At 35.2% G+C, this 25,820-nt stretch overlaps 1 protein-coding gene across 2 annotated transcripts in view; it reads left to right on the top strand.

Moving 5' to 3' along the window:
• The window catches only part of LOC149792998 (CDC42 small effector protein 2-like), a 100,609-nt gene that overhangs the window by 12,886 nt on the left and 61,903 nt on the right, over window positions 1-25,820 (top strand). Inside the window, exon 2 of one of the 2 annotated variants that reach the window (XM_089966865.1) lies at window positions 20,686-20,728. The exons of the other annotated variant lie outside the window; for it this stretch is intronic. The gene's annotated coding sequence lies outside the window, so the exon portion shown is untranslated. The remainder of the gene's footprint in view (window positions 1-20,685; window positions 20,729-25,820) is intronic. 2 annotated transcript variants of the gene reach the window in all.

Here is a 25,820-nt window from a genome sequence, read left to right as displayed (position 1 = left end):
AACTTCCAGATTATTTGGTATCATTGTAGAGCTACATCTGTCTGCTTTTTTGTAATACCACCCACTTTGTTGTATCTTAAAAGACCTTGATGCTGCAGAGCACAGAAATAGGGTACAGCCTCATCACGCCTACAGGCGGGATTGAGGCCGAATGAGTTAAATGTCTTCCCATGGACATGACATGCTTAAATGTGTCTTCCTATACATCATTATGCTTAGTTGCATCTTTCGTTGGACATACATAACTCTCTCTTACTAAGGCTGTAGATATGACATGCTTAAATGTGTCACTCATGAATGCATGCAGGAATCACAGTGGATATCTATCATGAAAGAAACAAATCAGCCTTGAAGTTGCAATATTTCCAGTTATTTCACATGAAAAGAATTCAGCACTTTTTAAACTCCAAACTAAAGTTTTGATTTATTTGTTTTTTTGACACTGATATACAAATTTGTACTTGTTTTTGGACTAGAAAACATGCATAAAATATGATGTGGTTTGCGTTGTTCTTCTCGGTCTGTTATTAACATTGTTTTGACAGGCATATGTAATGGTTGATTTCTATGCAACCAAGTCTGTATTTCGGACAAGACTTTGCAGCACAGTATGGCAACACCTTGTGCTCCGTCTCAAGGTAAGGGAAAATGTGATTCTCCATTTTCTACATGCATCCTTCTCTGGGGCATAAACTTTTGAACCACTGACACTGAATTTCACTGTTATTTATCATGTATAGATGGTGTATCACATACCATAGTCATGTCTCTTGCCCCAAACTGAGGGTCAGAATGAGGGAAAATGTAACTTAGACCTTCATCTTTTTTTCTTCTCCAGATCCAACACAATAAAACCTTAATTCCTAATTCATTTTAACCTAGATCTATGTATCAATCCATTTTTTGAAAGGTTGGGATGATAAATCACTTGGGTCAGCAGATTTATGTACCAATTTCCTTGGAGTATCTGACCAACACCATTATCATACTAGAGGGAAGTAATTATGACTTAATTAAAGTAATTATGACTTTGTAATAACCATGAATAAGTAACATTTCCTCTGCAACCTGTTATTACAGTAAATATTGGACTACCTTGTCACAGAAATGGTATTACCAATGGAAACAGACTTGAAACTCAGTAAAGTCTGATTTAGAGGGCCTCGAGGGAGATTAGTTGTATTTAAGTAATTCAGTTACCCTCTTTTAAAATAATGACATGATACTTGTTCTCACCCAATAAATCACATTTTATGCACATTTTATAGTCATCCACTTGCAGTTTTTTCCTTTGGCCCCATTGGAAATGAGCCCATCTGGAAGGCTTTGTGGGTAATCATAGGACTCCATTGGAAATAGGCCCAATTAGAAGGCTTTTTGGAGTAATCCTAAAAATTAATTCATATGTCATGTTTTACATGTGCAACATGTACGTTTATTATACTGTGTTATTGTAGTTGTATTATCACATTATAATGTGACTCTTGTATTGTTTTTATGCTGCATTTTGAATTATTTTTGTCTTGTACCAAAATGTAAATATTGATTGTACCAAATAAACACTACTATTACTACAGCCATACCCCTTTCCTATATGTATAAATCAATGACATCTGTTCATGTACAGGTACACTATTACTTTTAAATGTGTGAAGATATTTCAATGAAACATTTGCCTTTTATATATCCTTTTTTAGTGTCTCACATAATTTCAGTCATATCTCCCACCTTGAGGTCAAGGTCATAATAATGTGTGGCCTGTTGCATTATTCAGGAGCATTAACCAGGTCTACAACTTTTCATTTAATTAAGGTCAAGGTTATTCAGTGGGAAAAGGGCACAAGATGGATGTATCATATGCCATTTGTGGTATTGTTATTATTGAATCTGCATAGTGACATCTACCTCCCCTTTGGAGCCACATCACTTGCATGATCAGAATCATGCCATCCCATAATAGCTGATTAAGAAAGGTTGCACTTCATTGCAAAATATGTTATAGAGGAATATTTTTTTGTGTGTTTATCTTGGGATGAGTTTTATTGGTAAAAGTTTGTAGGATAAATCAAATATCAACTTTTCTTCTTGTCATTTGAATGAAAAACAGAGTTTCAGGGACTACATTTGATGAATCACCCACAATAAACAAATTATCTAGGAGTTTTTCCAACTCAATCCATTTATTTATTAAGTGAAAATGAAGAAAGCTGATTTATCCACATGAATAAAGAGTCCACTTCTGTTGTTTCTAATGAAAGCAGTTTTGGTAATTCATGTTTGAGTGGAATTGCATAATGGACGAGTATGGTAAATTTAAACAGATTTGAGAAGCGGCCAAGTGGACAAACTTTTCATGACAGTGATTGATATGCTTGTCATGATTAGAAAGAGAAACCTTAATTTCTAATGTGATTTGTGCTAAAAGTAATATGACAGATTAGTTTGTAATAACCCACATTAGAATGTCTTTCACTGCATTCTTACATAATAAATGTAGAGTTTGAGTATTTGTGATTTTTTAATGGTAGAGTCAAGACTGCTGGAAACCATTGATTTACATAGGTATGTGGAATCAGGGACGTCATTTCAACTTTTTTCGGGGGGGGGGTCAAAACTTGACGGGCTTGTTAATTTTCGTATAGAGGCTACAGCCTACATTTATGAGTCGGTGCATATTGGAAATTTTTATTTGTTGTTAGCATGCAAAGGTTGCAAACTTTTGGGGAGAATATATGAGAGTTTTTGGTCATAAATTCTCACAAAAGTTTGCAACCTTTGCATTCTACCAACAAATAAAAATCGGATAAGCCCCATTGTCATTTAATATAAGTTAGGTTTTTTATGGATTTATTTATACATGCTTCCAAGAAATTTGAAACGATTTCCTAAAACAAAGGATATCGTCTTTCTTTCATATGGCCGAAATCATTAATTACTGTGTCAATGATGACATTTTTTGCATCTTCATGGAAGCATGCAATAACCAGCAGATCACTGAGTCGTTGATCTCCAGATCTGTTTCTGAGGTAAGTTTTCACTCATTTCATGCGGATAAAAAATCGTTCATTTTGAACTGATGTCACCGGCAATGTCAGGACAAGGTCAGTAGTTTTTAAGAGCTTACTTAAACCAAGTGGAAGGCGACTCAAGCATGTTCGAACTTCGCGAATGGTCAATGATGTTACATCTTTATCCATTGATTGGATAAAAGACTTTGCTGAATATAGTTGTGTGCGAAGCATCATTGTATTGATACCGCTAGTGGGATATAGTTTCATAAGTTCGTTGACTGTATCCGGGCATACAAAATTTTTTGTACTTGGGTTTAACGCTGACACACTCTTTAGAACACTACATTTATCTGTAAATCAAGCATCGAGTTCAGAAATAAACATGTCTACACACCCAAATAGGACTGTTATGATGGAAAACATGTCAATGATCTCAGGTATAGTTTCAACTGTGTTGATTAAAACTGCGTTCAGACGATGCGCGTGGCAGTGTATATAGATGACATGTGGATCAATTTCTTTAATCCGTGCCTCTGAACACCTCAAAGGCTGCCACTCATGATCGAAGCACCATTGTAGCATTGAGCAACACATTTATCCCATGATAATTTGTTTTCCAGAACTGCATCGTTGACAGCAGTTGCCAGTGCCTCAGCATCTACCTTTTCCACATGAAAAGCACCTAGAGGCTTTTCCCAAACTGAACCATCTGGTGACGTGGATCTGATGACAAAGTTTAGTTGTTCTTTGCAATATATTTTGATTCATCAACCATTAATGCCCAGTAGGGTCCAAGTGAATCAACCGTGTTCTTTCTAAAAATGTTTGCTAAGCAGTGTAAAATATCATTCTGATACTCTACAGATGTTTAGTGTCCATATCTTGTTTGAAGTCTTTCTCATAGTGAGGAGAAAGCTTACTCATCATTTCAAGCAATTCAACAAAATTTCCTTTGACGATTCATTTGATTCATCATCGCCATGAAAAGTCAAACCTTGACGAGCTAGATATAAAGTCGCTAAAATTAGATACTTAACCCTTTACCTCATAGAGCATAGTTACAAAGTGCAGCACGCTATAAATAGAACACCTGTTACCTATTCGACTCCATACGCATAGGCCTACCAGTTAACTGTTAAGCAATGTAGTGTATGTTATGTTTAACAGCAATTTTAACCATTTTACATTTTTGATACACATCTATTATGTGTGGAAAAATTTAAGAGTAAAGTCAGATTGTTATAGCTGTGTAATTATTTTTCACGGAAGAATTTTTTATGTGCTTTAAAATCTTGAGAGAACTCATTCACCATTGTGTCAGTGAGGCCGCGTGACCAACCGTAGCTGCCATTTCTCATACTTGAAATTTACAAGTTTTTCATCTGTCTCTACATCACTAAGTCATCAGAATTTGATAATTTATAAAAACTAATTGCTACATACATCATTATCAGAGCCTTTATCTAAGTTATTGAATCTTTCATAGTTGTGATTCTAATCGTGAAAACTTTGTAAGTACTGAATGAAATCCGCAACCGCCATTTTGGAGAGTGGAAATTATGACCCAGTTACTTTAAATAGCAGATATCGACCAGTGCATAAACAGCAACCACATGGTCTGATGTAATTGTCATTCGCAGAAATGAATGTAGTATCTAATGGGGGTTTTCCCCGAAGGTGGCGCTATGAAAACCGGCTCAAAATGGCTGATGTTTACAGCAGGCATCAAAAGGCGCTTCCATGCGAATGGAGTAGAGGCGTAAAAAGGCGCTTCCATGCAAATGGAGTAGATGCGTCCGAAGACGCTTGCATGAGGTAAAGGGTTAAGATGAATCCTATTTTCCAGAACATCCAACTTTCTCTGAACATTTATCAGATTTGCTACAGATTCAACCTTTCGATCTGACACATTCTTTGCGTTGGTCCACAGCACTATGCTATCTTTGTGCTTGCTACTGGACTCGTGCTGTTTCAGCAATTCTTTCATATCTTTCCAATTTCTAAATCCCTTGTCTCAACAAACATTATGTTCCCACACGTTTCACCAGGACAGACAATATTGGAACTAAAATGGCAACAACTGAAACAAAAGACAGCATACTGATTAATGGAGTATTCGATCTATGGAATTTGTTTGAAATATCCACAGTTGAAATGATGCTTAGACTCATGAGGATATTCTTGTAGTATTGGTTGAACTGGAATGTCGTGATCAAAACGTGATATATCTACAATTGACACTTGTTTTTCTGGCAATGCTGGTGATTGAGGTAGATCTAATGGGGCTCCATTTGTAGAAGCTACTGCATCGTGATCAACTAATTGGTCAGATTCAATTATCTGGTTTTTTTACTTGCACTTGACTCGGTAACTGACTCCAATTCTGGTATGCTTTTTCTCTTCCAGAACTTTAACATTGATGATTGTGTTGCTTTAAATTCTTAGCCATTATGATTTTGAAACAAAAATAAATATAAATGCTCCAATTTCTTTTTCTTATTTATTTTTTACTGTGTTTAAATTTCTGCTGTCCTAGATATGAATAGAGGTTGGTCTGGCATAAGTGGCGGCATTGAGTCTGAAATCACTATATAATCAAATTATTGAAGTGAAGAAAGTTGCCCATAGTAGCACTTGCTGCTGGCAGCCAGCCTGCTGCAGCAGCACGCTGATGCTAGCATGCACATATCAATGCACAGGCTCAGGCTGAATAACAGATTAGAGGGATAGTAATAGCAGGGACATCATTTAAAAAAATTTCGGGGGTGGGGGGGCAAAACTTGACGGGCTTGTTAATATTACAGCACATGCAAATTCAATGCGGGGGGGGGGGGGGCAAATGCCCCCACCACCACCCCATGATGTCCCTGTGTGAGTATGTGCTTAACATAGCAACACAAGTACACTATTTTCTGAGAAGGCAAATGGAGTAAAGTGCTTCACCCAAGGATACACCATGGTAGCTGACACCAGCTGGTCTGATGCTAGGTTTCAAATCTAAACCCTTTCAGTTGTGAGCCCACAAGCTACAGTATTACCACTGAGCCACTGTAGCTTGCAGTAAATAGATAAGCATGATTTCATATTTGTCAACATTCTGGAGACAGAGAGACAGGACATTGTTTGTTTGCAAAACACATTCGGAGTCCCTCCTATGGATGGTGAGAAGGACTGTTGGGCCTCCCTCAGAAAAATTTTGTAGGACATGATGCTATCTAGGCAGCAGTTAGATAAAATCTTGAAATATGAAATATTTCCCAAGCATTACAAATTTAGTCTTGCACTGATGGAAGGTGATTGAGAAACCACAAGTATGATATACTGCTTACAGAGCTACCACAAGTAAGATATACTGCTTACAGAGCTACCACAAGTAAGATATACTGCTTACAGAGATACCACAAGTAAGATATACTGCTTACAGAGCTACCACAAGTAAGATACACTGCTTACAGAGCTACCACAAATAAGATACTGCTTACATAGCTATGACAAGTATGATATACTGCTTACAGAGCTACCACAAGTAAGATATACTGCTTACAGAGCTACCACAAGTAAGATATACTGCTTACAGAGCTACCACAAGTAAGATATACTGCTTACAGAGCTACCTCAAAATATACTGCTTACAGAGCTACCACAAGTAAGATATACTGCTTACAGAGCTACCACAAGTAAGATATACTGCTTACAGAGCTACCACAAAATATACTGCTTACAGAGCTACCACAAGTAAGATATACTGCTTACAGAGCCACCACAAGTAAGATATACTGCTTACAGAGCTACCACAAGTAAGATATACTGCTTACAGAGCTACCACAAGTAAGATATACTGCTTAGAAAGCTACCACAAGTAAGATATACTGCTTACAGAGCTACCACAAGTAAGATATACTGCTTACAGAGCTACCACAAGTAAGATATACTGCTTACAGAGCTACCACAAGTAAGATATACTGCTTAGAAAGCTACCACAAGTAAGATATACTGCTTACAGAGCTACCACAAGTAAGATATACTGCTTACAGAGCTACCACAAGTAAGATATACTGCTTACAGAGCTACCACAAGTAAGATATACTGCTTACAGAGCTACCACAAGTAAGATATACTGCTTAGAAAGCTACCACAAGTAAGATATACTGCTTACAGAGCTACCACAAGTAAGATATACTGCTTAGAAAGCTACCACAAGTAAGATATACTGCTTACAGAGCTACCACAAGTAAGATATACTGCTTACAGAGCTACCACAAGTAAGATATACTGCTTACAGAGCTACCACAAGTAAGATGTACTGCTTACAGAACTATCACAAGTAAGATATACTGCTTACAGAGCTACCACAAAATATACTGCTTACAGAGCTACCACAAGTAAGATATACTGCTTACAGAGCTACCACAAGTATGATATACTGCTTACAGAGCTACCACAAGTAAGATATACTGCTTACAGAGCTACCACAAGTAAGATGTACTGCTTACAGAACTATCACAAGTAAGATATACTGCTTACAGAGCTACCACAAGTAAGATATACTGCTTACAGAGCTACCACAAGTAAGATATACTGCTTACAGAGCTACCACAAAATATACTGCTTTCAGAGTTACCACAAGTAAGATATACTGCTTACAGAGCTACCACAAGTAAGATATACTGCTTACAGAGCTACCACAAGTAAGATATACTGCTTACAGAGCTACCACAAGTATGATATACTGCTTACAGAGCTACCACAAGTAAGATATACTGCTTACAGAGCTACCACAAGTATATCATGAACAACAGCCAAATAAAAAAGCATTTTAAATCATGTTTACAAAAGGTACGATAAATCTTTAAAATTGGTATGCGGTATAATGACCCTAACATCTGGGCACAAATATTGTAGTGTTTGGTAGGTCATTGTTGTGATTTTCACTTGTAAAGTGACATATACACACATTGTAATTGTTTATTGACATCAAACAGGTGCGCCAATATAGAAAGATCACAGATAATATAGGTATTGAATGGTGTAAGGGTGGCCTTGTTAACCAAGATACAGTGAATACATTTGTACATGCTATAGAAAGTATAATAAGTGTATTATCCCAGTTTCTAATATTGATTTAAGGGTGTTTAAAGGCTTTTAAGGCAGAGTTATAATTAACAATAAAAGGTAATATTACATGGAACATGTGCGATATGTAACATAATAACAATAAAAGGCAAGATTACCTGGAACGTGTACAATATGCAATGCAATATCAAGTTTTAAAAGCACAGATATGATGTTTAAAGTCTATTTAAATTCTGAAGTTGCTTGTTTAGGAACCTGGGAAGTATTATGCAAATCCTGCTGCATTCCAATATGACATACATTCAACCTTTATATGTGATGCTGAAAATAGGAGGGGTGTTTTTAAAATGTTAAATTTTATACAGAGCTGTATATTATTCTCGGTATATATGTTTACTGAAGCATTTTTTTTCCTGGTGGTACCACGGTCCATTTTCATTGGCCTGGTACTTTGGTACTTTATGTCAGTAAGGAATATCTGGAAATTCCCATGTAATATTGTTATGACTTTAATAATTATCTTAATAAGTGTATTATTCTTGACAAAATTGTTCAGAAAATTATATATTTCATTTTTTGTGTGGATAAAACTGTTGTGTCCATCGCACATAAATGGTGAATATTGCAAAATAAAATTGTGATCCTTTAATCACGTTTTGATATGTAATATATACCAATGGAATATCCAAATGGAATGTTTGAAAAGGTTTTTGAGCAAATTCCAACTTTCTGACACATTTTTTTACTTTTATTTTTTACAGCGTATGTGAATATGTTAGTACATGTACTCCTTTGTAAGATTGCGACTCATCCACTGATTTTCAAAAAAACACTTGTTTTCCGATGAAATTTATATACATAATTTCTCAAGTTCATTAATTATTTCCTCATTTGTTGAGAAACCACATTTTTTGTTACTGTCCCTCTGATAAATAATTTGTCAGGTGTTGGCATTCCACTCAGTTATGTTACTAATAGTGTCACTTGTAAGTTGTAGGTTTCGCTATTAATGCTTCTCTTGAATGTCAGCAAAATGTCTTTCATAGTATTGTCTGTAGTGTACACTTAATCATCCCACTTTAGTTACAGTTCTTACATTATAGCAATTAACATACACAAAACAAACTCATCTTCTATAAGGTACTGACCATTTAATTTTAAGAGGGATTTTATTTCAAGCAGAAATATTTTCTTTTCTGTTAACTCAGTTTAATTAACATTTTTTTTCCCAAACATTATCATGGATAGAAGATGCTATTTTTTTTTACTGTAAGTAAGAACAAGAAATTTTTCCAGCTATTGACAGATGGAAGTTAAAAAACGGAAGATTGAATTGTCAGTCTCTGACATAATTGTCATTATACAGTGGTGAGTAACATGGTATGCTCAGAAATACCATGGTACAAATTTTTTTGTGGTACCTAGCTGAAGTTTTATATATTTAATGGTCTAGATAAAGATATCCTTCTACATGATTTTTATATGCCTGCTGTAAGGTGGAGTGTAATATTTTTTAATTCCATCTGACTATCCATTAGCAATTTCATTTTTGGGGCAAAGAAGAAATCTATGAGTTTGTGGTTACAAGTCAAGTTCTGTATAACTAAATGAAAGAAAAAAAAATTATTTCCACACAATAACATTAGTTCTGCTCAGAGATTTGGACCAAACTTTGCAGATGGATTGCATTTGGGGAAATGGAGAAGCCCATTGGTCAAAAGGTCAAGGTCACCGACAAAGTATAAAAAAGTTTTGCACAAACAGTTTCAGTTCTTGGCCATTTGTCTTTATTAAAGTTTTGGGAAAAGCTGCACATTAGTTAAGAAAGCAAATTTTGACCTTGGAGTCCAGTTAAGATCACTGTGACTGTAAGAATAAAATGGTTTGGTATAAGAACTTTAAGCTGACCTTGTACTTAGACCAAATGCTGTCAAGGGCTTTCACTTAGGATAGATCAAAGTTTGTATGGTTATGGTGTTGGTAACTAGTAAGAAAATAATTGTTTCTGCACAGTAGGTAGAGTTTAAAACTGCATACCTTGGTCAAAAGTCTGTCATTGAGGGGGGGCCCCAAGTGGCCGAGTGGTCTAAAGCGCTCACCGTAACGGATCACTGCCATCTCACCTCTGTCTGCGTGGGTTCGAGTCCAAGGCTCGGCTAGCGTGGGTATGTGGGAAAGTCTGCCAGTAGCTTCTTGTGGGTCGGTGGTTCTTCCCTGGGTTTTCCAGGGTTCTTCCTCCACCAGTTATACTGGCCACCATGTATAGCCTATCTTGTGCTGAAAAATGGCATTAAACCCTAGAACAACAACAACAACAACTGTCATTGAGATCTGTTGGTCAGTAATATCTAGGGTCAGCGATGTCCTACTAGATGACTGTAAAACAAGTTGTAAGTGGGGAAAAAATAGAGACATTGTTTTATTGATGGAATTTAAATGCTTTAACAGTCTTGAGTTTGGAAAACTCATTACAGTAGAAATTGTCTTAAAAGACCACCTCTTTTGCCCAAAAAATATGGTCTTTCAAGACAGGTGGTCTCTCATAACAGGTCACAATGCTATATAATCAATAAATTTGTGCATTGAGAATGTGGTCTCTTAAGACAGGTGGTCTTACATAGCAGTGGTCTTTCAAGACAGTTTTTACTGTACTAAAATTAGCACCCATCTCATTGGTGCCGAATTGAAAGCACATGTTTCAAACACATGCAAATCCAGAAAATGCTGCAGCTCATCCTTTCCTCTACACAGAAGCTGACATCCAGGTGTCATCTTGACTGATAATTATATTATATAAGCACTCAAAAATTTTAAGTTATTGAATTTTTAATATCATGGTGTTTGCATAAATTTACTATGGGAACTGAATTAGTACTGTGAGTCCCATATACAGCCACAGCAATACAGTGACTCCACATATGCAAGTGCAATTAACTTTACTATAAATGCAATCATATAGTTGTATTTGTGGATAACAAGCAAAATTAATACCTTTTGTAAACCATAGAGTGACTTTCTGTGGGATATTAAACACATATTCAGATATATCAACTGTTGCCAAGAAGGAGGGGAGGGGGAACAGTGTGTAGATCTGACTATGTTAGGTGAAGATTCTTTTTTGTAAAATATAACTTACATTATTAACCAATCCTGGTCAGCCAAACCCATATATACTCTTATTTATGTTCACCCATTTCCAGGCTGGTTCCCGTTTCTCCATATCATTAGTACCATGTGTCCTGAGTGACCATATATCGAGAACAGACATACAACTGACCTATATGTAATCATTTGTTACAATGACCGCTTGATTAGTAATGATTTTTCTGATAAAAAACAAACAAAAAAGAAATACTGAGAAAAAAAAGGATTGTTGCTACCAGTGATAGATGCTACAGTCTGTAAACCAGGCTAATGTACATGTCACAAATTGCCCTTGTAGTGCCAAAGTTGACGTAGTGGTTGCATGTATTATTTGTCTTTAGAGTTAATCCATAATGCCGGGAGACAATAAGGTTATTGTCTATTAAACCAGCAAGAGAGAATCATTTGCGGGATTCAATTGATAGTGTTCAAGACTTGTGATGTTTGTTGTTTTTCCCCCGAAGTTAAGAGCTGTCATCTATTAAAGTTGGTGTGACCGGGTTACACACTTTGCTTATAGAGTTATTCCCAGTATGTCATCTTTGAATGAAGCTGTTGACTTTTGTCTCTGAGTAAATGGTTCTGTTTCTGGATGAGATAATTGTTTCTTTTTATTTCAATAATTGTTAGATATGCAAATGCACATGTAAAGATTTTTCATATTTTCCCACAGCGCAGTCAAAACCGTCTTTACATTTGATATTACAACTGAGCACTAATTATTTTAACACCTTGAACCTTACTAACAATGGACGAACCTCCAACTAAAAAGAGACAAATTTTAAGGTTGGAGAAAATAATTATTGTAATTGAAAGAAGTGAAAAAAAATGCAGACCACTTGCAAAAAAGTGGTTTAAACGTCAGTAAAACAAATTTAGGTTGTTATAAAGGAAAAGGTGTAAATCAGAAATGATTTCATATGCTAAAATGAATGCATACAGTGTTTTAGCAAGAAATATTAATAAAGAATAGAATATGTACAGTGATTGTGGTTATTTTTCTTGAAATTGTTCTGAAACAGGACCTTGGAAACTGACCTTTTTGTACAAACCTGCTATAAGAGACCACCTGTCTTGAGACTGCTTTTTGTTGACAGAAGGGGCAGTCTTTTATAACAGGTTTTACTGTATTCTCTCTGCTCCAGATCATTCATAATTTCTGAATTCCAAAGATTTGTCACTCCAAGAACAGTGTCCAAAAACCAGTTAAAAGGGACTGAATCCTAAAGATTCTTGAACTGATTCCCTAAGAACAAACAATAGTAAATGAATGTCTTCATCCCAGTCTTTACCCGTATGAGAACAATATGATCAAATCATATTTTTCAATGTCTGATGAAATCTTTCTAAAGCCTCTTGGCTTTCAGGGTGATAGGCAAAAGATTTGAATTGTTGGATGCCTAATTCGTATATAACTTGCTGGAAAATTCCAGACATGAAATTTGACCCTTGATCAGATTGGACAAATTTGGGAAGGCCAAATTGACCAAAATACTTTAAAGGTTTTAATATTGTTTTCAATTTAATATTCCTCAGAGGAATTGTCTCTGTTGATGCACACATTATGGTCAACAAGTATTGGTTACCTGACTTGGTCTTAGGTAAGGGACCAACACAGTCTACCATTATCCTGCCAAATGGTTCGTCAAATGCAGGAATAGGATGCAGATGAGCCTTAGGTATCTTCTGATTGGGTTTTCCTACCATTTGACAATTATGACAAGATCTGCAGTATTTACAAACATCACTTTTGATTTTTGGCCAATAGAAGTGATTCAGGATCTTGTGATAAGTCTTATTAATCCCTAAATGATCAGCCAAAAGGAGTTTCTTGGCCCAGACTAAGAATTTCCTGTCTGTACAATTTTGGAACTACAGTTTGATAGTTCACTGACCACTCATCCCTCGGGAGGTCTCCATTTTCTCATTAGAATTCCATTTTTAATGAACTAACTGACAGGTACTTTTGTGGCTTCAGTTTCACTAATGACTCTCTGAAACAAACAGGATCTTTTTCCTGTTCGATGACAAGTGATTGGGGTTTGTCACCCTGACTAGAATAAATAGAATGAGTAGTTAAAAGAGAATCACTTTTGATTGATCCAAACAAGGAGTGAATGTGACCTCATCAAAAGCCTGACCAATACTTGTGTCAGATAAAGGAATACTTTCCCGATCAACATCATTCAAAAGGGTTTTCTTTGCCATAGATCTAGTAACTGCACAAGCAGGGTATAAATCAGGGAATTCTTTTTCAATAGAATTGACTTTCTGATCCAAACAAGGTTTGTCAGTAACAAGTGGATTAACCACAACCTTATCTCCAGGTAGGTCATTGCCGAATAATAAATGAATGTCCTCAGTGGGTAAAGCAGCTACTGTTCCAACTGTCATGGGTCCTGAGACTAAGTCTGATGACAGATTTACACAGTGGAGAGGAACATTAACAAAGTTGCACTCTGCTCCCTGAATAAGGACACTTTCATTAGAAGACTTCTCAGAAAACGGCACAGTACCTGATAATAAAAGACTCTGAGAAGCTCCTGTGTCCCTTACAATTTTAATAGGGATGGGATTTGCCAAATCACCCAAGAGTGATTTGACATGAATGGTTCATAATTCTCCATAATAAAATCAGACTAGGGTTTATTTGACCCAACAAATGTATTGCTTTCAATGAATGACTGCGACCTTGACCTCTTAGAAATAAAAGCATTAGGAATAGGTCTGTCTTGATTCAGAATTTTTTAAAATTTGTAGCAATCAGAAATAATGTGTCATTTGTTCTTGCAAGAGGTACACATTAGGAAAAGATGAGGATTTTTGATCGAGCTTATCAGAAGCTTGATTTTTAAAAAGTTGTGACAGTTTGAGATTTAGAAGAGCTTGTATTAGGCTGAAATACTTTTCTGCCAGAAGACCGCTGAGTGGATGTCTTATTTACAAAAGTAACTTTGAGCTAAAGAATACTCATCAGCAATACGAGCAGCATTTTCCAAGATTTCGATCTTATGCTCATCAAGATAAGTCTAATGTCAGTATGGACACAGTTCTTGAACTCTTCACAAAAAAAAGTAATACAAGTTGTCTAAGACTTTCATAATCTTGATCAGCTTTCTTGGCTAAGCACCATCTGTCAAATAACTGCTCTTTTTCTCTTGCAAATTCGACATGAGTTTGTCCAGCTTCTTTTTTGTAGCTTCTGAATTTTTGCCGATAAGCCTCGGGGACTAACTCATAACACTTTAAGATGCATTCCTTAACCTCATTATAGTCATCACTTTGACAGTGAATTGTAAATAACACTAGCAGCATTTACCAAGGTTTCAGTGTGATGCTTGTCACGATAAGACTTAATGTCACTATGGACACAATTTTTGAAATCTTCAAGTAATACAAGTTGTTTGAGAATGTCATACTCTCATTCAACTTTCTTGGCTAAACACGATCTGTCAAATAACTGCTCTTTATCTGTAGCAAAGTCGATATGAGTTTGTCCAGCTTCTTTTCTATAGTATCTGAATTTTTGCCGATAAGCCTCAGGGACTAACTCATAACACTTTAAGGTGTATTCCTTCACCAGATCATAGTCAGCACTATGCTGTACTGACAGGGATGCATAGACATCTCGGGCTTTGCCAAAACGTGCATTCTGTAATAAGTCCAATGCTCCCTTGGCCATTACAAATTTTCAGCAGCTTTTTCAAAATAAGGAAAATATTTGTTTACATCATTTTCTCTAAAAGGGGGCACTAATCTAATATTCTTAGTAACATAAAAACTTGAATTTGTATGTGAAGTGGGAATGTGCATTTCACTTGCCAGTTCTATTTCTTTTATTCTAAATTGATATTCTCTCTCGTCCTTCTCTCTTTGCCTTTGCATTTGCATCTCTCTCTCTCTTTCTCCGATTGTAACTGCATTTGCATCTGTTTCTCCTTATTCTGTATCTGCATTTGTTTCTTACTCTCCTTTCTGTAATTGCATTTGTTTCTCTCTCTCCTTTAGACTTATTGATCAAAACCAAGCACTTTTATCAAAACACTCTTTTCTACCAAATACTGGACCAAAAGTTTTTATTTTTGGCTTCGTTAAGGAAGCTTTTGCCTCGGAAAGATCATATTTTCTGGCAAGTAGAATCAATTCATCTTTTTTTGAAAGGTCTGACTGTTCCTGGGTAGGATTTGCAAGAAAGATTTCAACTATTGATGACATTGTAAAAAAGCTTGCTGATTTCACTAAAGATTGAAAAATGTAAATAATACTTGAAATTTAATAAATTTCAAAAACATGGGGAATTTAAATTTCAGAAAACAAAGTTTTCTGAAATGTTTTAGCCAATGAGCAACCCAATTTTCTTTGTTACGTTTAGGTTAATTTTAAACAGTAACAAGAAAAGAGTGAAGACAACATGCTTTTTAAAATTTAACAAATAATTTATTTCCCTAGAAAACAAGGTAAAAATGAGAAAAAGAACTTGGCGGTTTTACAAATCAAATCCAAGAATAATCCAAGAATTAAAAAGAGAAGTCCTAGTAATAAGAACTCCTAATGAAACTGAGTTTGATTCATGATGAAATCCAAAATGGAAGGTGATGACGTATGCTCTGGTCAGTGTCATACTGATGTGTCAATGGTTTTTTGTTGAATCACAGAAAATAATATTCCAGTATTTGAATTCGATGTAAATTTTAAAAACTGTCCATGTCTAAGAATTAATTCAGAGCACAAGTATTTCCAGGGGAAAATAATCTCTTGGAATCCAAAATAATTTGAAGGTAACAAAATAATTAGCCCAAAAAACTGGTCACAACATAAAACACTGGGACTTACCTAGTGTTAAGGCACAGAATGACTATTCTTTCTCAAAATATCAATATTACCGTAAGTCAAAGTAAGATGCAAAACAGATGCCCGGATAAGGGTCACATGGTCATGTTTCTAGAACAAGATAGAAAGCTTTTTACATGCCTAACATCATATACTCCCAGTATGGCCTCAATTTCACTTTATGAATTTTATTCTGAGAAAGAATATAACAATTTTTTTTAAAAAAGTTTTTTACTTCAGCTCTTACTGATTTTGAATTGAGGTCAGGAACTTGGTCAGCATTTAAGTTTTAAAAAACAGTCAGGTCAAATAGAACTGTACTGAATTTCTGGAAAATGCCAGATCCAGTAAATAAAGTTACATTACAATAGTGTGTAATGGAAATATTTTTAAAACAAACAATTAAATTTAACCAAATATAAATTAAATCAAATATACATAACAATACAGTATGCTTCCTTATTAATTCAGTTTGATTGTCTTGATTCTTAACACAGAATACTGTATGCTTTACTTGTCTCGATTCTTTACACAGAATACAGTTTGCTTTATTCATTGAATGTGATTGTAATGACTCATTACACATAATACAGTTTTCTTTATTCATTCAGTGTGATTGTCATCATTATTTCAGATTTAATTTCCCAGGCACAATATAGTATTCAGAGAGATATAAAAAGTTGTTCAAAGAGATATAAAGTGTGTTCCAATGGAATATTACTTGATAATTATTCTACCATAATTCCAGTGGAATATTTACTGTAATTATTTCACCATAATTCCGGTGGAATATTTACTGTATTTATTCTACCATAATTCCAGTGGAATATTTACTGTAATTATTCTACCATAATTCCAATGGAATATTTACTGTAATTATTCTACCATAATTCCAGTGGAACATTTACTGTATTTATTCTTTGATAAGTGCGGAGGTCCTGAGCCACATTAATTTATTGCAAAATATTGGGGTGGCTTATCTTAGGACATTGCTTTCCAAACTTATACATTTTTTATAGTGGGGGTGGGGATGTTCCTGTCATCAAGGATGGACCTCTTATTGGACAAATAACAGTACAATGTATATGTATTTCAAATTGTTATTGAATCCCTAGACTTTGTAGACTTTGGAAGGGCTCCTAGCAATCAAAGTAAAATAGTTCAGTTTGATTTATGTATGTTTGAAGTACATGTAGGCATACTAAGCCTGCTCTGTGGTCACTACATCACTAATTTATATATCATAGCTAAAATTGTGGAACACTGTATGTAAGTAGGTGATGAGAGAGATAAACATGAGCGAGTGCAGAGTATTGACATTACAGCCACTATGCATAGTTAGGATGTCTACATCAAGAGGGTCAGAGGGCAAAACACCAGAAGAGAGATGAACAACAGGAAATTCCTAAACTTGTCCTCCACTTGAATTGTACAGGAAATAGGTTTATATTTTCTCATGGAATGTGTGAAGATAATACTTTCACAGATGCATTGAAAATTGTGGAGAAAAGAAGATCAAGGACTATTGTGTTTTTTATTTTATTTTGTAAGCTTTTTTTTGGTGTATATTAAAGGAGTACTTGTCATTTAAGTCGTTTAATTTTGTTATGGTAATGTTTATTGTATGTTTGTGCATATATTATTCTTGTGAACTAAGAATTGGAAATCATTGTAAGCACAGTATTACCGTGATGAGTTTTTATTATACAATGTCATTAAGCTTCCTGGCATGGATCCAGGATTTTTTCAAGCTTGGGTTCATTTCACGTTGGGGTCTTTTGAATGTGCCTAAAATGGCTAAATCATTGAAAAATATACCATTTTTAACTGGACAAGTTCTTAATTCACTCATTCATCGATGGCTTGGTGAAAGAAAATGAAAAAGGATCCTACATTCCAATAATAATATCCCATAATATTTTAATACAAGACTTGATTGCTTGTAATCTAAATGCAATATGACTGGCAAATCAATAATCTTGTTTATCTTTTTAAAATCACCTGACTAATTTCAAAATAAATCAGCCTCTCTTTAAAGATTCAATCTTTTACTTCCGATTCAGTCATTAAAAATAACAGTTACTCTAAAGCAGTTTAAAGGTTGTGGGAATGTTTTTTAGGAGCAACAAAGCTTTAAATGTATGCATGAATGGATGGATGGATTTAGGGATGAATAAATGACATCAGTACAGTCATGGATATTTTGTGCAGAGTAAAGTAGCAATGGCAAAATATTGCTAAAATCTTATGGAATTTTTTTAAAAACAAAATCATGAAATACAAAATCATATAATTCTTTCAAGATAAAAGAAAACGTACAGATTTGCATAAGTCAGAGCTGAAACTTTAAACCACTTACAGTCGATATCTTTGGCATCTGTCAACATTTACATTCATACATATAAAAATATATACATGTACATGTACATCTGTACTGCATCTCATTCTTTATTCCTAGGCAGTCATGGGCAGCGGTACTTTAGTACCTACCCCATGGGTAGGTGGGTAAGGGTGCTAACTTTGTACATGTATGGGGGCCTTGAGTGGCCAATTGGTCTAAAGCGCTGTATGTTACGGATCACTGCCATCTCACCTCTGTCAGCGTGGGTTTGAGTCTTGGATTCAGCCAATGTGTGTATGTGAGAAAGCTGGCCAGTAGCTTCTCGTAGGTCGGTGGTTCTTTCCGGGGTTTTTCCTGGGTTCTTCCTCCACCATTAATACTGGCCGCCATGTATGGCCTATTGTGTGCTGAAAAATGGCGTTAAACCCTAACAACAACAACAAATTTTACATGTACATTATTTGTACTTTCTTTGTTAAGTTTTTGTGTTCAGGTTTTTTGCACATTGTTTAAATACTGTTATACCTGGAATCATGAAACTTAATGAGGAGGTGCATCTTGAATAATACTAAAATCCATATTTCTCATCTGATTTCTGCACTGCTCTGGTGGCCTAATGGTTAGAGTATCCACTTTGTGGGTTTGAACCCTGGCCGAGTCATACCGAAGACATAAAAATGGTACTAACAGCTGCCTCATTAGGCATTCATCTTTAAGAGGTTAGTGTTAAGACTGGTTGGCCTGGTGTCAGGATAATGTGACTGGGTTGGACATGATGCTATGTGTCTGCGGCATGATGCCCCAGTGCTAGCGCATCATTGTAAACTGCCACACTGCAGACATAGTTACAGCGATATGACTGAATTTTTTTGAAAGCTACGTTAAAAATTCAAATCACACACACACACACACACACTCTCTCTCATCTGAGTGATAGGATTCACTTTTATGTTTTAACTTTTCTTGTGTGTATATTTGAACTTGACAATTGTATACATTTCACACTCTGCTTGTACTGTACCACATCCATTTGAAAAAAGGTCACGGTGACCAACATTTAAATTTTACTGGGGTCTTTTTTAATTAAAGATTTTGTGTTTAGCCCATGACCAGAGAGACATTTTGCTTGATATTCCATACATGTACTATTTTATGTAGAAAGGACCCTGAGCAATGACTAAGTAGTCTAAAGCACTTGTCTTTAAAGATAACTAACATCTCACCTCTTTTCCGCATGCGTTCCAGTCTCAGGCTCGGCCAACGAGTATGTGTGAGAAAGCTTGCCAGTAGCATCCATGGGTTGATGATTCTTCAATAAAAGAAGCTCAGCGTGCTAATATTTTATTTTTTTACCAGCTTTGGTTAAGGTTTTGCACTCTCTTAAACTCAAAGAGAATGTGAAAGATCATCACTTTGGTTACTTATTCTTCAGTATGTATTAAGAACTGAATCAGGTTGCTCAGAATGGATAATACCATATATTCTGTCTTATAAGTGCAAACTGCATAAACCCAGATCTGTCACTGCATAATGTTCTGGCAGATGTGAGTCTGTGCTGTTTGTGAGGAGTAATCAGTAGAACAGACACCAGAAGATCCTAATCTGCAGGCACACTATTCTATGGCAGATCAGGATCTTTATTTTTGCAGTTTGACTCATCTTATAAGCAAGTACATATGGAAATCAGCATAAATGGCATTGCTGTGTTGTATTGAAAAAACTGGTTGAGTCCGATATATAGTCACACGTATGTGAAAGTTAGAGACATACTGTTCAGATATAAATTTGATAATACAGTCAAACCCCTCAAAAGTAAACACCATTGGGACCCTCAAGAAAACTATGGTTTTAAGAAATTTTCGGTTTACTAAAGTTTTCATTGAGTTGAGAGAGCAAAAAATCTTTTTCTGTGCACTCGAGGGAGAAATTATGTTATATCGGGCCTGAGATTGAAATGTTTTTGTATCCTAAAGCCAGGGGTTGGCAACTTATTTTACATAATGTGCCTTTTTTTAATGGATTAATTACAAAATGAACAAGATCATGCCACCAGTAAGAGAATAATACTGTTAAAACTGATATTTTTGGCTGCCCTTTGCATGCCACACAAAACCTCTTGACAAGCCACCTTGTGACACCACATGCTGTAGGTTGCCAACCCCTGTCTGAAACCATTAACAAACATGATCATTCAGTTTGCCAAATTTGTAGGCATTGTTGAAACAACACTTGTTTGCATCTCTCTTGTCTCCTATTTATGTTATGCATCTCGTTTCTTCATTGTAGCTTTTGGCAGATTCATACTCACTGACTGGACTAATTTTATCCTGTAAGTATAGTTCATTGTTGTTATTGTGGCCTTAATGCCATTTTCAAACACATGTTAGACTATACATGGTGGTCAGTATAAATGTTGGAGGAGCAATATGGAGCAAAATCATGGTAAGAACCACTGCATAATGCCCACAATAACAACAATAACACGATCGAACTTACTTTAATCGGAACTTATTTTCTGCCCAATAACTATTATATCCAGTGGCTGTTGGAGATTACTAAAAGGTTCATACAGGTGTGGGCTAGATAATTGTTAATAACAACTTGATTGCCATTTTTGCTAATTAATTGCAACAGTAAAGTCACAAAATATTCCTTTTTTTTTTAATGTTAGACATTATGACATCAATCTGATTAAAATCAAATCCCCACAGTCCTGCTTGTAGATCTGAAGGTCAGTAGAGGTCATGTTTGGTTGACCTTGAGGTTCATCAGTTAAATCACAACTCTCAAATTTCTGAAAGTGACACTATATTCCAACATAATTACTAACCATAACTCTCACTAACAGAACTTGCAATGCTTTATGGGATACCAAGAATAAGTGGACTGGAAATTCCAAAGGTCATGAACTTTTATTGATGTCTGTCAGATCTTTACATAGGACTGTTGATATCTGATTTTGATCAGATTGCTGTGACATCTCCACACAGGCAAACCACTACAAATTAAAAACTACAGTACAAGTTTTCAGATCAAAATAGAACTACAGACTATAAAATCCGCCCCCCACTCCACCCTACCCCCTTCTCTTATCAGTCATATGGTATTTGATTTAATATTTTAAGTATATAATCTGATGAATTGAAGGTCTGATCTGTAATGCTGGCCTTCTGAACTTGGAGATGTATGTGGTAACAGGTAAACCTCATGGGGATCTTATCTTCTTCATGGCTGTGGGTGTTGGTTGATGTACAGAAGGAATCACAGGGACCTATTACCAGTGTTATTGCTGTACAGTAGCAGTATGTGTCTGCTACACTCTTTAGTTACCTGTAAATTGGTGTTTATCCACAAAACCATTTAGAGCAGGAAGAAACATGCGCATGTATTCATAATGCCAGATTGTAATGTGAAGCTGGATGATGTGTCAGCTTTATTAAGTTAAACATACATGGAGTGGAAATGAAGGTGAGAAAATTATGGAAGTTCTTTGATTCTAATTAATTAAATATACATGAGAGGAAGATGAGAACATTATGGAAGTTCTTTGATTCTAATTAATTAAATATGCATGGAGAGGAAGAGGAGAAAATCATGGAAGTTCTTTTGTATTAAACTAATTATACATAGAGAGGAAGGTGAGAAAGGATGGAAGTTCTTTAATTCTAATTAATTAAAGATGCATGGTGAGGAACTGAAGGTAAGAAAATATTAGTTCTTTGGTTCTAATTATTTAAATAAACATGGAGAGGAATGAAAGACCCCGACCAAGTCATACCAAGAGTTTAGTGTTAGAACTAGTCGGCCTGGTGTCAGGATAATGTGACTGGATGGGACATGATGCTGCATGTCTGTGGCATGATGTTCCAGTGCTAGATATCACAATAAACTGGCACAGCCACACTGCAAATATCATAGCGATAAGACTTAAAAAAAATTTTAATGTGCCATTGAAAATCCAAATCTCACACAAACACACACACACACAGAGGAATGCGAGAATAGCATGAAAGTTCTTTGATTCTAATTAATTCAATATACATGAAGATGAAATTGAGAAATTTAGGGAAGTTTGATCCTAACTTGACTCATGGTAAAGTTTTAGGCTGATGAAACATTTAGTCCACGAGCAAGATTAAAAGATGAGAGGTCAGTTAAGTACAAGTTTAAATATAATTATAGGGTCACTTTTGTTGACCTCTTGTCATGCAGCAGCATCTTTCATTGGTTCATATTTTATGTCATACATTTTGTTGACCTTGTTTATGCAACATTGTCTTTCATCTGTTCATATTTTATATCATACATTTTGTTGACCTTATTTATGCAACATTGTCTTTCATCTGTTCATATTTTATGTCATACATTTTGTTAACCTTATTTATGCAACATTGTCTTTCATCTGTTCATATTTTATATCATACATTTTGTTGACCTTATTTATGCAACATTGTCTTTCATCTGTTCATATTTTATATCATACATTTTGTTGACCTTATTTATGCAACATGGTCTTTCATCTGTTCATATTTTATATCATACATTTTGTTGACCTTATCTATGCAACATTGTCTTTCATCTGTTCATATTTTATATCATACATTTTGTTGACCTTATTTATGCAACATTGTCTTTCATCTGTTCATATTTTATATCATACATTTTGTTGACCTTATTTATGCAACATTGTCTTTCATCTGTTCATATTTTATATCATACATTTTGTTGACCTTATTTATGCAACATGGTCTTTCATCTGTTCATATTTTATATCATACATTTTGTTGACCTTATTTATGCAACATTGTCTTTCATCTGTTCATATTTTATGTCATAAATTTTGTGAAAATTTATGTTTCCATCACAATTCTGAATCAGAGTCCCTTTGGGAGACTTTGATAATCTTAAAAGGGTGTCAGAGTCCCTTTGGGGGACCTAGATGATCTTACTTGGTGTATTTGACCTTTTGGGGACTTTGTTGATCTAATGATGGGTGTCTTTATCCCTTTGATGATTTTACATGAGTGTTCATTTGATTTGAAATGAGTTGGGTATTATTATAGCACAAGTCATGTAGGCATTGAAGGACTATTTCAGTAATGGGTGTCATTTTTTTTAGAATTACATTATGTATATCTTTGAATGACGATTATTCACTATATTTATATCTTTGTACAACCGTATTCCTTCAGAGGGTCATTATTTACATGCCGTAAGAAATAAATATGGCGAAAATCAAACAAAGTATGTGGGCATTTCTGGATAATGTCAATCCAAGGGTGATCTAGTGGATTGAATGCTCACACTCGGTGATGTGAAAAGAAAGCTGCATGTGTTGAAGAAATATGTATGATCTTGTTATTTGCTGTGATGACCCGACATCTTCTCAATTCAGTTTAGTACCTGGCCACCATTTTAAAACTCAATGGCAATCAATAAGTGCAGTCCATTCAACAATAAGGACTGAATAGACTTTGTTTAAACTACAATGTATATTAGTATTAAATCTTTGAAAAACAGTTCATATTTATTTAATTTGCGTAACGGGACCTACATGACCACATTGATATATATATATATATATATATATATATATATATATACATAATTTAATGTTCCACAAGCTGTGGGTGTCATTTTGTATAATTTAATGAGTTTGAAAAATTTCATGCCAACATACTAATGTCATGTCAAATTAAATGCCAGATTAATATTTTTGTCAAATTAATGTGAGTTTAAAATTTTAATGGGAAATTAACATGCTTTGAATAAATGTGATGTCAAATTAACCCAAATTTTATAAATGTAATAATGAATTAGAGCAAGTTAAAAAAAATTAATGTCAGATTAACACAGGTTTTATTAATTTAATGGCAAATTAACACAAGTTTAGTAAATTTAATGTTAAATTAGTGAGTTTCAAAAAATTTGTCAGATTAACAAAAGTTTCATAAATTTAATATCAAATTGACACAAGTTTAATAAATTTAGTGTCAAATTAACACGAGTTCAAAATTATGACATACTATTAAAGGCTTCGCATTTCATAATAATGTTGGGGAACCTCAGTAGTTCAGTTGGTAGATCATCAGACTTGCAGTCCAAGGGTCCTGAGTTTGATCCCCATACAGTCGAACCTGTGTAGGCTGACTCACCAGAACATCCTTTGAAAAAGGCATATAGCTCCCATTTCCACTGCATGCTATGACCAGTGGGTTGAATATTCCATTAAAAGATGAACCACCCTACCAACCAATGCTATGACCAGTGGGTTGAATATTCCATTAAAAGATGAACCACCCTACCAACCAATGAAATATTGTTACTATGTAATGATGTTATGGTACAATGTAACAAAAGATTGTTATCACAGCAAGATACCAGTGATACAATAAAGGCATTTTCTGACAATGCCAGACTAATTTTGTTAGCAAATTAAGAAACTTTGTTCCCATCTTTATTGGGTTTGTGAGCCCACCAACTCAATCTAGTGTGCAAGCTAAGAATTACAGGGTCATGGGCAAAAAGAAGCAATGTTTGGGATAGGGACACATTGTATGCATGAAGGTTCCTGAGAACACAATTAGGTAAATTGAGTATATAATGTTTGTATTTGTAAGTCACGTCCAACACCAAAGAACACAGATCAGGATCTATGTTTGCTGATTATGCCTTACAAACTACACAGACCCAAATTTGCAGTTGTGTAATGGCAGATCTGGGTCAGTGCAGTTTGCTTATAAGTGAGTATAGTTGATATTCCTGATGACAAAATATTTACCATTTTTTTGTGTAGTGGGAACAGATAAAGCACACTCCTTAAAGGAAATAGCACACAAGGCACTGCAGTGAGCTGCAGAGAAGTTGAGGGGAAGGCATTAAGGGCAGGATGGGGAGCTCCAGTTTCATTTTTGTCTGGCTGAATCACTGCCATTGCAGCCTTATTCATCAAGATAGCCCTTGCCCCATGGGATGGATCAATATTTCTAGGTCCTTAGACCACAGTGCTTGCATATCATAGTTTATTTCTTGGCTTTGAAAAGTTGTTCACATCCACTTACACTTTTTATTTTGGATGAAATGAAAGAGAAACAGATAGAGATCACTTTACATTGCAAGTCCTTGCTTCCAGGACATTCCATTCGTTGTCCTAAATTCATATTGTCAAAATTTGACCTTTTGTTTCTTGTATTGGACTGTTAGTTTTGGAAGAAATGTAGACTTATACTTGCATTTTAAAAATCTTTCAGAGAACTATGCAGATTAGGATATTGTTACTGTATATACTCACAAGTCAAGTCAAACTGCAAAGAACTATGCAGATTAAGATACTGTTACCGTATATATTCACAATCCAAGTCAAACTGCAAAGATCCTGATTTGCCATAGCATAATGCATTTGCAGATCAGAGACTACATAG

This window comes from Sinohyriopsis cumingii, chromosome 8, assembly GCF_028554795.1.
Source record: "Sinohyriopsis cumingii isolate HCF-2022 chromosome 8, ASM2855479v2, whole genome shotgun sequence".
In the NCBI taxonomy this organism is placed as follows: domain Eukaryota; kingdom Metazoa; phylum Mollusca; class Bivalvia; order Unionida; family Unionidae; genus Sinohyriopsis; species Sinohyriopsis cumingii.
This window is presented reverse-complemented; position numbering and strand designations above follow the sequence as displayed.